Genomic DNA, 11,487 nt, shown 5'->3' with positions numbered 1-11,487 from the left:
TGTGTAGATCTTATTGAAGTGTTGGGTTTCCTTGTTAGCGATCCCCTCAAATACACATTGAAACTTCTTCTTAGATTAGATTTAAGTTACGTTGGCAAATCACAGCAAGCTCATCTGAATCTAGAAATAACACAGAGATATTAATATACGTCTGTTTTAATGCCTAAGTATTGTAGGACTGTTATAAAGTTTTAAATTATAATAATTTATTATCTTAACTGACTGTATAAATGTGTAAATGTTTTCATAATGCATTACAGACTGGTGTGACTTATATATAATTATGGTATTATTGATGGTATTATTACTGTTGTCTCTCTCTCTCTCTAAATGAATCACCACAACACATCCCTGCTGCTACTTGATGAGGTCACTAGGTGTTGTGTTAAGGCTGCTACAATATCATTGATTTACACAGCTACTTTAGCTGGCTTTTAGCTACAGGCTTTTAAACCTCTTGAGAATACAGGGGGTGCTGTTTCAACTTCGACATTTTGCGTCTCCAAATTAAACTGCCTCGTACAATTCTTGCCTACAATATGCATATTATTATATATATTGGATAGAAACAATCTCTAGTTTCTAAACCGTTTGAATTATGTCTGTGGGTGAACCAGAACTCTTTCTACAGCGAAAATCATGACAGGACATGCGAAGCTCTGAAAAATAGTCTCTGATCTCGGATCAGTTTAAAACTCTGTGTCTGCCCTATGGATCGAAATGAACTGCACCCGCCTTCCCCTGGATGTCAGTAACCAATGAGAAGTGGAATGGTGTCTCTACGTGTTTCTCAGAGTTTATAAAAGGGATGGAGTGAGGTGTCCCTTCTTTTCGTCGCTCGCCAGGACGCAAGATAGGACATCAGAATGGCTTGCCTCAAAAGCTCTCGTTATTGAGGAAAGATATACCGTCTGTGATTTAATTCGATATAGGTGTTAGAAACATCATAACGAATTATTTGAAACCGATTATATCAGTTTATGCGAGTATATTGCTATTTTTCTGAATTTCCTTAGTATTGCGTTTGAGGATTTGGACATGTGTGTGCGTGTAGCTATCGTTAGCTGCTAGTTCCGAAGTTGAGGAGGTCGTTTTACAACAAAGCAACGATTCTTTTGGACAAAGGACACATTGCCCAAGATACTGATGGAAGCTCGTCCAAAAGTAAGAGCTATTTATGATTTATTCCGTATTTATGTGGAAAAATGTAAACGCAGTGGTCACGCCATTGTTGCGGCACTAGTCTGGCTCTAACGCACACTGTATGTCTAGTAATGTTAATTTTAAAAATATAAATCAGCGGTTGCATTAATAACCAATGCATCTTTCATTAGCTGTCCAACCTGTATTTTTTAGTCAATCTAATCGATAAAATAATCGTAAACTTAGGTGCCTTTCCAAGATGGCGCGGCCAGAATGCATGCCATGTTTTGACTGATTACATAGCATAACCACGATTTGTGATGCAAATATGCACATTTTCGAACAAACTCTATATGCATTGTGTAATATGATGTTACAGGACTGTCATCTGAAGAATTCTGAGAAGGTTAGTGAAAAAATTAATATCTTTTGGTGGCTTATACTAATCTCTATGTTTTTGCTTGAATCAATGCTGTGTGATGTTTGCTATTGTGGTAAGCTAATATAACGTTATATTGTGTTTCGCTGTAAAACACTTAGAAAATCTGAAATATTGTCTGGATTCACAAGATCTGTGTCTTTCAATTGCTGTAGGCTGTGTATTTTTCAGAAATGTTTAGGATGAGTATTTTGGTAATTGACGTCGGTCTCTGTAATTATTCCGGCTGCTTCCAACGCTATTTCAGATTGCAGCTGCAATGTAGAACTGTGATTTTACCTGAAAAATTCATTTTTTCTAAAAAAACATATGCTATACCATAAATATGTTATCAGACTGTCATCTTATGAAGTTGTTTCTTGTTAGTGGCTATATATCTTTATTTGCCGAATTGGTGATAGCTACTGGTGGAGAGAAAAAATGGTGGAGTAAAGAGTGGTGTCTTTTGCTAACGTGGTTAGCTAATAGATTTACATATTGTGTCTTCCCTGTAAAACATTTTTAAAAATCAAAATGATGGCTGGATTCACAAGATCTGTATCTTTCATCTGGTGCTTGGACTTGTGATTTAATGATATTTAGATGCTTGTATTTACTTGTGACGCTATGCTAGGCTATGCTAGTCAGCTTTTTTACTGTGGGGGGTGCTCCCGGAACCGGGTTTGGTAGCAAGTAGAAGTTTTTAAATGTTATAAAAGCATTCAACATGAGGCAGACAGATCTTACATTTCTCCAGTGTGTCAGCAAGCTCCTTCTGGTTCATTTTCCTCAGGACGTGCAGTGTGATCTTCAGAGCCCCCTCTCTGGCACTGCTCTCCTGCTTCTCATCTTCAGCATCCACCACTTCATATCCTGCTTCTGACTCTCAAAGCCTTCTGGAGTTCTGGACTAAGATCCTCTTGAATATCTTCAGCTCGTTCTTCACAAATGTCATAATTTCTCTTCAAGCAACTGAAATAAATCAAGTAAATGTAAGCAAGAGAAGAAATGCTTTCTCATTAACACATTAATTCATGATTGACAGATCAACTTAACTTGATGTAAACAAAAACAAATGTACATAACAGGAGCACATACACTGAATATGGAGGCCAGGTCTGTTTGATGACTCTGGGAAGACTGACCACTGAGAATCTCTGACTCTGATCTCTCCTGTTGGTTTCTGTGGACAAAACATGAGATTACATCTCCTCATCCAGGAGTACAACCAACACACACACACACACACACACACACACACCACACACACACACACACACACACACACACACACACACACACACACACACACACCACACAACACACACACACACACACACACACACACACACAGGGAGGGAATGTTGTGTTTGTTTAATATTGTTTTAGGACTATGAAAATTAAAAAAGGATTAGCCTATGGATTATGAAAACAACAAAAAAAATGTGAAAATGGGAGAGGAGAAATGACTAGAGACAGTGTTGTTTAATCTCACTGACCATGACCCATGAGTTCTTCTTACCTTTGTCAGTAGAAAAGTCTCCCTCTCTGAAGAATATAGGAAGATCCATAAGACTTGTCACTCTTCATGGACACACAGCTGGGTACGGGAGGCTGGTCTCTCCTGCTTGATTGGGCTTCAACACAACAGAGACAACATTACATCTCTCATCTATTCTGAGCTCAGATGGGGAAACATAGAAGAGTTTCATTCCAAAATGCTATGTAGCCATTTTTAGAAATGTTGGTCAATTATCTTTTATTGTTTAGAAATGGTGTGTTTTTTCACTATCATGGCATGTTGTGGGATGGGATGGTGTTGTTCAATGACAGACATGTATTTGTTTAAAATCTATCACTTGATGGTTTCATTTCAGAGAGACAAATAATCATGTTTTTTTTTTGCAAAATGCTATATATCAAATTGTGACCTGCTCATGTGGCAAAATTTGAAATTGTGATTTTTTACATTGGATAAAATTAGCGACTCAGAGCTAGAAAATGGTATATCATACACTACAGTTGAGGAACAATGGGAAAGTAATCTCCTTTGAAAGATGATAAACTTGTAACCTCACTTTTGAGAAAATGACCTTTGAATGTTTTGGTACCTACTGGAGAGCTCTTCTTTGTCTACAGGGCTGGTACTTTGGCAGAATAATGTCACCCATCTAAATAAATATAATTATTTTTATATAATTAACTACATGTATGGTGTTTTTGGTTGATGTCAGTTTCATTGTTTGTTATGCTATAAATGGTTATTTTATGGTCGTAAGTGGTAAAATGAACTACAAAATGTTATATCTTGCAATTCTTAGTAATTAGTACTTTTGTAAGGAATTACACATTATTCAGTACTACTGCAGTTGCTACAGAATTCCAATAGATGGCAGCATAAGACAACAAATTATATTTCAGAAGATTAGTTTAGTTTTCTCCCTGGATACACCACCACTCCACCTCACAGGAAAACTCCTGTGTGCTTCTTTCTGTCCCTTTCCACACTTGCTAACGCAAGAGGAAGGACTGAAAAAGCATTTAACAGATTACTGTGAAGTATTATAATGATGATTCATATTTATTATTACATGTTTTTATGCTCATGTTTGAAATTATACTTCATTAATACAAAGATTATTAATAATAATAATATAATAATAATAATAATTAATAATCCTGAACATTAATTCAGTCACCTCACCCTATGTTGAGGTAAATTTACTTACCGGGAGGGTTGAATGATGTAATTTATTGGCGGGTTGGAAGATGCTCACTTGTCATCTATACTAATGTTGAGGTTCTGACTAGTGATTATTTACTCGGGGTTCAATACCTGCTATAGTAACTATTGTTTTGCTCTCCTAAAAGCAACACAGCCCTAATATGAGATATATAGCTAACTAAAGTAATGAGTGACCATTTTAGAAAATCACGGGACATAACGTCTGTGGTTGCATGCTATTTTATGTCAATCATATTGCTGCTTGTAGCCTATAACTGATGCTTCATGGTCTTATGCTGTCATCTATTGGAAATGTAGCAATTAAAAGATATTAATTCACTTACAGACATTGGTGAGGCAGCTGAGAATAACAAAAAATGGAATGTGTCGAGCCTTCTTGAGGCTCCCCAGAAATAAAATTCATAAGTTCGGTCCTTGGACACACTTAAACACTAATGTTACCAACCATCTAGTGAAGAGAGGAGAACCAGACAGAGGTAGCCAGCATCCGTCAACGAGAGAGGGAGAAGCCCTCCGTGGGATTTAACAGGTGGAAGAAACAACCAGGGAGCTCCATCGGTCCACAAGAAATGCAGATGATGATGTAGGGATAACTAGGATGCTCCTGGTATAGTAGCTAGCTAGCTTACCGAGCTGTACCGACTAGCTAGGATAACTAGCAGGTCGTTCTTCTGTCCCTCGTCTCGAGGATGATGACGAATCCGGTGAACCACAAAATGAAACAAGCATAGAGAGTGAAAAGGATCTGGCTACACTCATACTGTCCCTGACCGTAAAGAAAAAAGCAAATTGACCACTGAACTTCGGTGTCTCAACACTGTAGTGAACTCCGTCGTTATTCCCCAAGATCACCTCAGKCAACTCTGRGCGTAACRGGACAATATGCTTGGCGCCACACCGAACGGGGACGCGGACAGTTCTGTACGGGGACGCGGACAGTTCTGTACGGGGACGCGGACAGTTCCAGAACGTGGACATGAGCAGTGCAACACAATCAACTAACCCCAGTCTTTACAGTGGGTTATATTAGTAATATTCCTTTTTTATTATTATGTTAAACAAACATTCTAAGTTTTTTTATAACAATATTTTGAGATCTGGACCCATATCCACAAAGCGTCTCAGAGTAGAACATTGGTCGTATAAATGCTGAGAATAAAGACATTTTACACTTATGGGTATTCATTAAAGCTATGCATGAAGTCTCTAGTCCCACCTAGTTGTCAGATATTTAGGGCAGGAGTTGGTCCTGGGGCCGAAAGGTGCCTGGTTGGAATCCCGGGCCGGGTGCTGGAAAAAACAGGGGGAATTGATCTGACCACTGGAGGCCTGCTACATCCTCAACACATTAAGCTTTCGTTGATCAGAACTCTAGAGGTTCTTCTTCACTGACCCCCAAAATATATCTATCTTTTAGTGGTTCCATATATTAAGGAAGTGACAGAAGCCTTTTTGGTTCTATAAGGAACCTTCTTTTCTAAGAGTGAATAATAAACACGTTTTTCTTTTGATTATTTAATTATTTACATCATGTTATTTCAAGTTCTCCCTTTGGAGCGCAACATCACATTGTTAAATAATAATCCTAAACTGGGCGTGGCTATAAATTGGGCAATTGAAGGCATCTAGGGCGTAATATGTGTTCGATGAAAATGAACATTGTATGCAACGTTGTAGGCAACATTATTGGCGAGGTACTTGATGCCTACTATGCCAAAGATATTTAGAGTTGTTAAACGGGTGTGAAGAGTGTGTTGATATAACGGTTATATTGTCAAAATGATGCTTGTAACAACGATCAGAAATGGTCAAAAAAATATGCATTCCATTGTATTAGGCAATAATTCAATCAAATAAAATCTAATTGTATTAGTCACATGCGCCGAATACAACAGGTYTAGACCTTACAGTGAAATGCTTACMTACGAGCCCCTAAAACAATGCAGGTAAATAAAAAATACAAATAAGAATTCTTATGAATTATCTACATCATTTTATTTCAAGTTGTCCCTTTGGAGCGCAACATCAGTTGTTAAAAAATGTTCTAGTATCCTGAATTTAGAGAGTCTGGCGTGCCCAAAGTAACTGCCTGTTACTCAGCCCAGAAACTAGGATATGCATACAATTGATAGATTTGGATAGAAAACACTCTGAAGTTTCTAAAATTGTAAAATAATGTCTGTGAGTATAACAGAACTGATATAGCAGGCAAAAACCGAGGAAATCCATCCAGGAATTTGGATTTTTTGACCTCCCTGTCCATTCTCATGCTTTGCTATAAAAAGGAAATCCTCCCAGATTGCAGTTCCTATGGCTCCACTAGATGTCAACAGGTCTTTAGAAATTGTTTCATGCTTGTTTTCAGAAAAATTAACAAGTAGTTGTAGTTTTTCCAAGTGTACATCAGAATGACCTCAAGTGGTTTGGCGCGTGTGAATGAAAGCGCACACCTTGTTATTTTTCTCCGGTATTGAAAGTCGTATATTCCGTCCTAAATTTGATTGATTATTTACATATTATTTACATCATCGTGTCATGTGAAAAATCTATCAAATGTCTAACATTGCAACGAGTACAGTCAGGGTGCCGCGAACCCCTGCAGTACCTCCACAGACCCCGGATTGAGAACCCCTGCAGTACCTCCACAGACCCCGGATTGAGAACCCCTGATTTAGCAGATGCTCTTATCCAGAGTGATTTACAGTAAGTGCATTCATCTTAAGATAGCTATTTATTTTGGAAATAAACTTAATAAATTCTTCATAAAATTGTCATCTTACCTCTTAGCTTTGGTCTCATGTCCCCCAGAGAGATGCATTTTAGAGGCAGGGCCCCCCTCCTCTCTCTCCCCAGAGAGACTCATTTTAGAGCACTGACCCCTAAACAGAGATCCAGCATGTTAGTTGTGGTTAACACGGTGACAACTAATTATTGAATGTCAATTGTTCTTATTTATTCATTATCTCTTTGAGAAATAAAACATTTACTAACAGACATAGAAACAGTCAGGTGATTTAATGCAATCACTTGAACATGTAGTTGTCACATTTCATCTCCATGGTAACTGTCAACAATAATAATAAGTCACTGTTTGTTAAGGTAGTTATAGATAGTACAGCAACAATAATAATAATAATAATAAGTCACTGTTTGTTAAGGTAGTTATAGACAGTACAGCAACACAATGCCATGTCTCACAATTATTTTTATTAATTAAAAGAAGCCTATTTATTGACAGAAGGACTAAAACAGACATGATTGATCTGAGGGGGAAATCTTTGATCTATTCAGAAAGTTTTTTTGCATCAAGTAAGAGATTTTAAATCATGTAAAGTAGGCTAGGTTATAATGTATAATAGCAGTTTGTTAGTGATATGCAGATCAAGGTCTATACCTCGGCTATAGCCTACATAGCATAGATGACCAGCCCAAACCTGTTTAGGTCAGTTCACATAATGTTATAGTCCTACCAGTAGCAGGACAGAGAAGGTACACTATATATACAAAAGTATGTGGACACCCCTTAAAATTACTGGATTTGGCTATTTCAGCAACACCTGTTCCTGACAGGTGTAAAATCAAGCAGACAGCCATGCAATCTCCATAGACAAACATTGGCAGTAGAATGACCTGTACTGAAGAGCTCAGTGACTTTCAACATGGCACCATCATAGGATGCCACCTTTCCAACAAGTCAGTTCGTCAAATTCCTGCCCTGCTAGATCTGCCCCGGTCAACTGTAAGTTCTGCCAGGAAAATGCTACCTGCCCGAATGCATAGTGCCAACTGTAAAGTTTGGTGGAGCAGGAATAATGGTCTGGGGCTGTTATTCATGGTTCGGGCCCCCTAGTTCTAGTGAAGAGAAATCTTAACTCTACAGTATAAAATGACATTCTAGACGATTCTGTGCTTCCAACTTTGTGGCAACAGTTTGGGGAAGGCCCTTTCTTTGTTTCAGCATGACAATGCCCCATGCACAAAGCGAGTCCATACAGAAATGGCTGTTAAGATTGGTGTGGAAGAACTTGACTGGCCTGCACAAAGCCCTTACCTCAACCCAATCTAACCTTTGCAATGAATTGGAACGCCGACTACGAGCCAGGCCTAATCACCCGAACATCAGTGCCCGACTTTCCTAATGCTATTGTGGCTGAATGGAAGCAAGTGTTGTTTCAACATCTAGTGGAAGCCTCCAGAAGAGTGGAGGCTGTTATAGCAGCAATGTTCAACATCTAGTGGAAAGCCTTCGCAGAAGAGTGGAGGCTGTTATAGCAGCAAAGGGGGGACCAACTCCATATGAATGGACATGATTTTGAATGAGAAGTGTCGACTAGCAGGTGTCACATACTTTTGGTCATGTTGTATATAGCCTAATCTAAATCAAATCAAATGATTGGTCACAATGTCTGAGCGCATAGACAAGATGCAGTAGAACAGTATAGAATACAGTATATACACATGAGATGAGTAATACATAGACTAAGATACAGTAGAATAGTATAGAATACAGTATATACAATATGATGAGTAATAATAGACTAAATACAGTAGAATAGATAGAATACAGTATATACATATGAGATGAGTAATGCATAGACTAAGATACAGTATAATAGTATAGAATACAGTATATTCATATGAGATGAGTAATACATAGACTAAGATGCAGTAAATAGTATAAGAATACAGTAGAATAGTATAAATACAGATATACATATGAGATGAGTAATGCGGATACAGTAGAATAGTAATACTTCTAGACTTTTACTGAAGTAGTATTTACTGTGTGACTTTCACTTTACTTGAGTCATGTTCTATGAAGGAATCTTCCTTTTACAACAGTTTGAGAACTGAGTTCTGTTTCCACCACTGTTCTAACGTTCCATATGAGACACAGTTTCAACAGACATTCTGAACTGCGTCGGCAACAAAAGTTACTTTCAATTTCATATCAGAAATAAAGTAAAGGTCACTGGGTGAATTTGTTTGCATTGCCGACTCCCGGTGAGCCAGAGTTTACGCATTTAATACCATTCCATTGGTCCTTAAAATAAATGTCCACAACCTGTAGCACCGGGCCATGCAAAACGAACTTCCACTGTCGCAGCGCACTGAGACACAGAGTTCTAAACCCAGACGCGTTTTCAAGACATCTCTCTTATATTATTTTATAAACATATAATTTACTGGAAACCAGGTTAAGCTGTGTTTTTCCTCCAAAATGTGAATTACTGTAGCCTTTAATAATTATAAAACAGGCCTACAAACCCAAAAGGTTTTAATTTGAGAATGTTCATTTGTATGCCTCAAATATTAAACAGTCTTAAAACATTTGATGATTAGTTTATTCAGGTGTGTAAGTGCTGGTAAGAACAAAACGATTGAGAAACCCTGAGATAAACATAAAACCATATAATTGAAAAGCTCCTCCACCATCTTTACCAGACGTTTTACTGATAACATGTCGGCCTACTGATTAGTTTACACTTTGAAAACTGCTGTCTGTCAGCAACTCAGCTCAAGTAGCAGTTCTACTAACTAGTAATATCTCATTATAGATATTCATTCTCTTACTCTGTCCATTATAATTAATTATCGTTCAGAAATACTTACTTATTTGTCAGTCATCTCCATATAGCATTTTCTGCTCTGTCGTCTGAAAATGGATCCTGAACAAAATAACAACTTGACTTTCTGTTTCAGCTCAGCCGCCTCCCGAGTGGTGCAGTCCCGCCTCTTGCGTCACTGCAGTACCTGGTTAGAATCCAGGCTGCATGACTCATTATGATATAAAAAGCTAAACTGATCTGAGATCAGCACTCCTATGAATACTGTCACAGGTTTACAGCAGTATCATTATGATATAAAAAGATAAACTGATCTGAGATCAGCTCTCCTATGAATACTGTCACAGGTTAACAGCAGTATCATTATGATATAAAAAGCTAAACTGATCTGAGATCAGCTCTCCTATGAATACTGTCACTCACATGTTTACAGCACCTCACCAACTGACCATCTGGCCCTTAGAGACTAAAGGACTATACACTCTACGCTGCACACCGCATCAACGGGGATGTGGTGGAGGGTAGACGCGCGGAAGCACCTTTTAATTTGTAAAATAGTGTTTACTCAACTTTGTATTTTGTTAATTATCGTTTCCCACTTATCATGCGTTCCCAACGTTAAGCCTAAATTCCATCGGAGAAACCGGGCCCAGGTTGGTTAGCATGATAAAGAATAATATCTCAAGGTTACTCTGTCTGTTGAATGTCTGACTACGACCTAACTTTTTAATAGTTTTATGTAGTCAAGACTTACCAGAGTCTGCCCGTCTGTCCTTCAAATCAACACATTTATCCTACTTCTAATGTTGCCGAGAAACGTTCGCTACAGTTTCAACAGCTGTTTTATAATGGTGTAGACCACACCCTTACTTTCACTTTCATCTGAGGAAATCACGTCCCTTCTGACGTCACTGGTGTATGGGTAAATAATGACGACAGAACCCTGTGAGATCTACTAACTAGTAATAATATGTCATTCCAGATATTTATTCTCTTTCTCTGTCCTTTATTGTTCAGAAATACTTTATTTGTACTTCTCTCCATACAGTGTTTTCTGCTCTGTCGTCTCACCATGGATCCTGCACTCAGCCATCTCCCCACCCTGATAATAAAGTGTTTTATTAGTATCTTCCACTAGATGGCAGTAAACACCTGCTGTAACTAGACTTTACAACAGCATTCCTTATTCATACAGGCAGTGTCTCAGATGAGGAGTGCTAATCTAGGATCAGGTCCCCCCTGTCCATGTAATCTGATTCATTATGATCTAGGATCAGGTCCCCCCTGTCCATGTAATCTATTCATTATGATCTAGGATCAGGCCCTCCTCTCCATGTAATCTGATTCAATATGATCTAGGATCGGCAGGTAGGCTAGTGGTTAGAGTGTTGGGCCAGTAACTAAAACGTTTCTAGATTGAATCCCCGAGCTGACAAGGTAAAGACCTGTTGTTTCTGAACAAGGCAGCTAACCCACTGTTCCTAGGCCGTCAATGTAATAAGAATTTGTTCTTAAAATTCTTACGCTAGTCGACAACATCCGGTGAAATTGAAGTGTGCGTAATTCAAATAAATAATCATAAAAATTATGGTTGTTAAACATTTAGTACATAG

The 11,487-nt window shown here is 38.2% G+C and overlaps 1 long non-coding RNA gene across 4 annotated transcripts; it reads right to left on the bottom strand.

Moving 5' to 3' along the window:
• Positions 1–3,088: 3,088 nt before the first annotated feature.
• Positions 3,089–11,179, bottom strand: LOC139026944 (uncharacterized). 4 transcript variants are annotated; one of them, XR_011478946.1, is made up of 4 exons: positions 10,629–10,871; positions 9,921–10,061; positions 7,088–7,186; positions 3,115–3,198 (listed from the first exon to the last, which is right to left on the bottom strand). It is a non-coding gene; the product is annotated as an uncharacterized lncRNA (long non-coding RNA). The 4 variants fall into 4 exon arrangements; XR_011478948.1 differs by lacking the exons at positions 9,921–10,061; positions 10,629–10,871 and adding an exon at positions 9,373–9,482 and having other exon boundaries at positions 3,089–3,198; XR_011478947.1 differs by lacking the exons at positions 9,921–10,061; positions 10,629–10,871 and adding an exon at positions 10,898–11,179.
• Positions 11,180–11,487: the final 308 nt, after the last annotated feature.

The sequence above is a fragment of the Salvelinus sp. IW2-2015 genome, unplaced genomic scaffold (assembly GCF_002910315.2).
Source record: "Salvelinus sp. IW2-2015 unplaced genomic scaffold, ASM291031v2 Un_scaffold6440, whole genome shotgun sequence".
NCBI classification, from domain to species: Eukaryota; Metazoa; Chordata; class Actinopteri; order Salmoniformes; family Salmonidae; genus Salvelinus; species Salvelinus sp. IW2-2015.
Note: the sequence above shows the minus strand (reverse complement) of the source record. Positions and strands in the feature narration are given on the sequence as shown.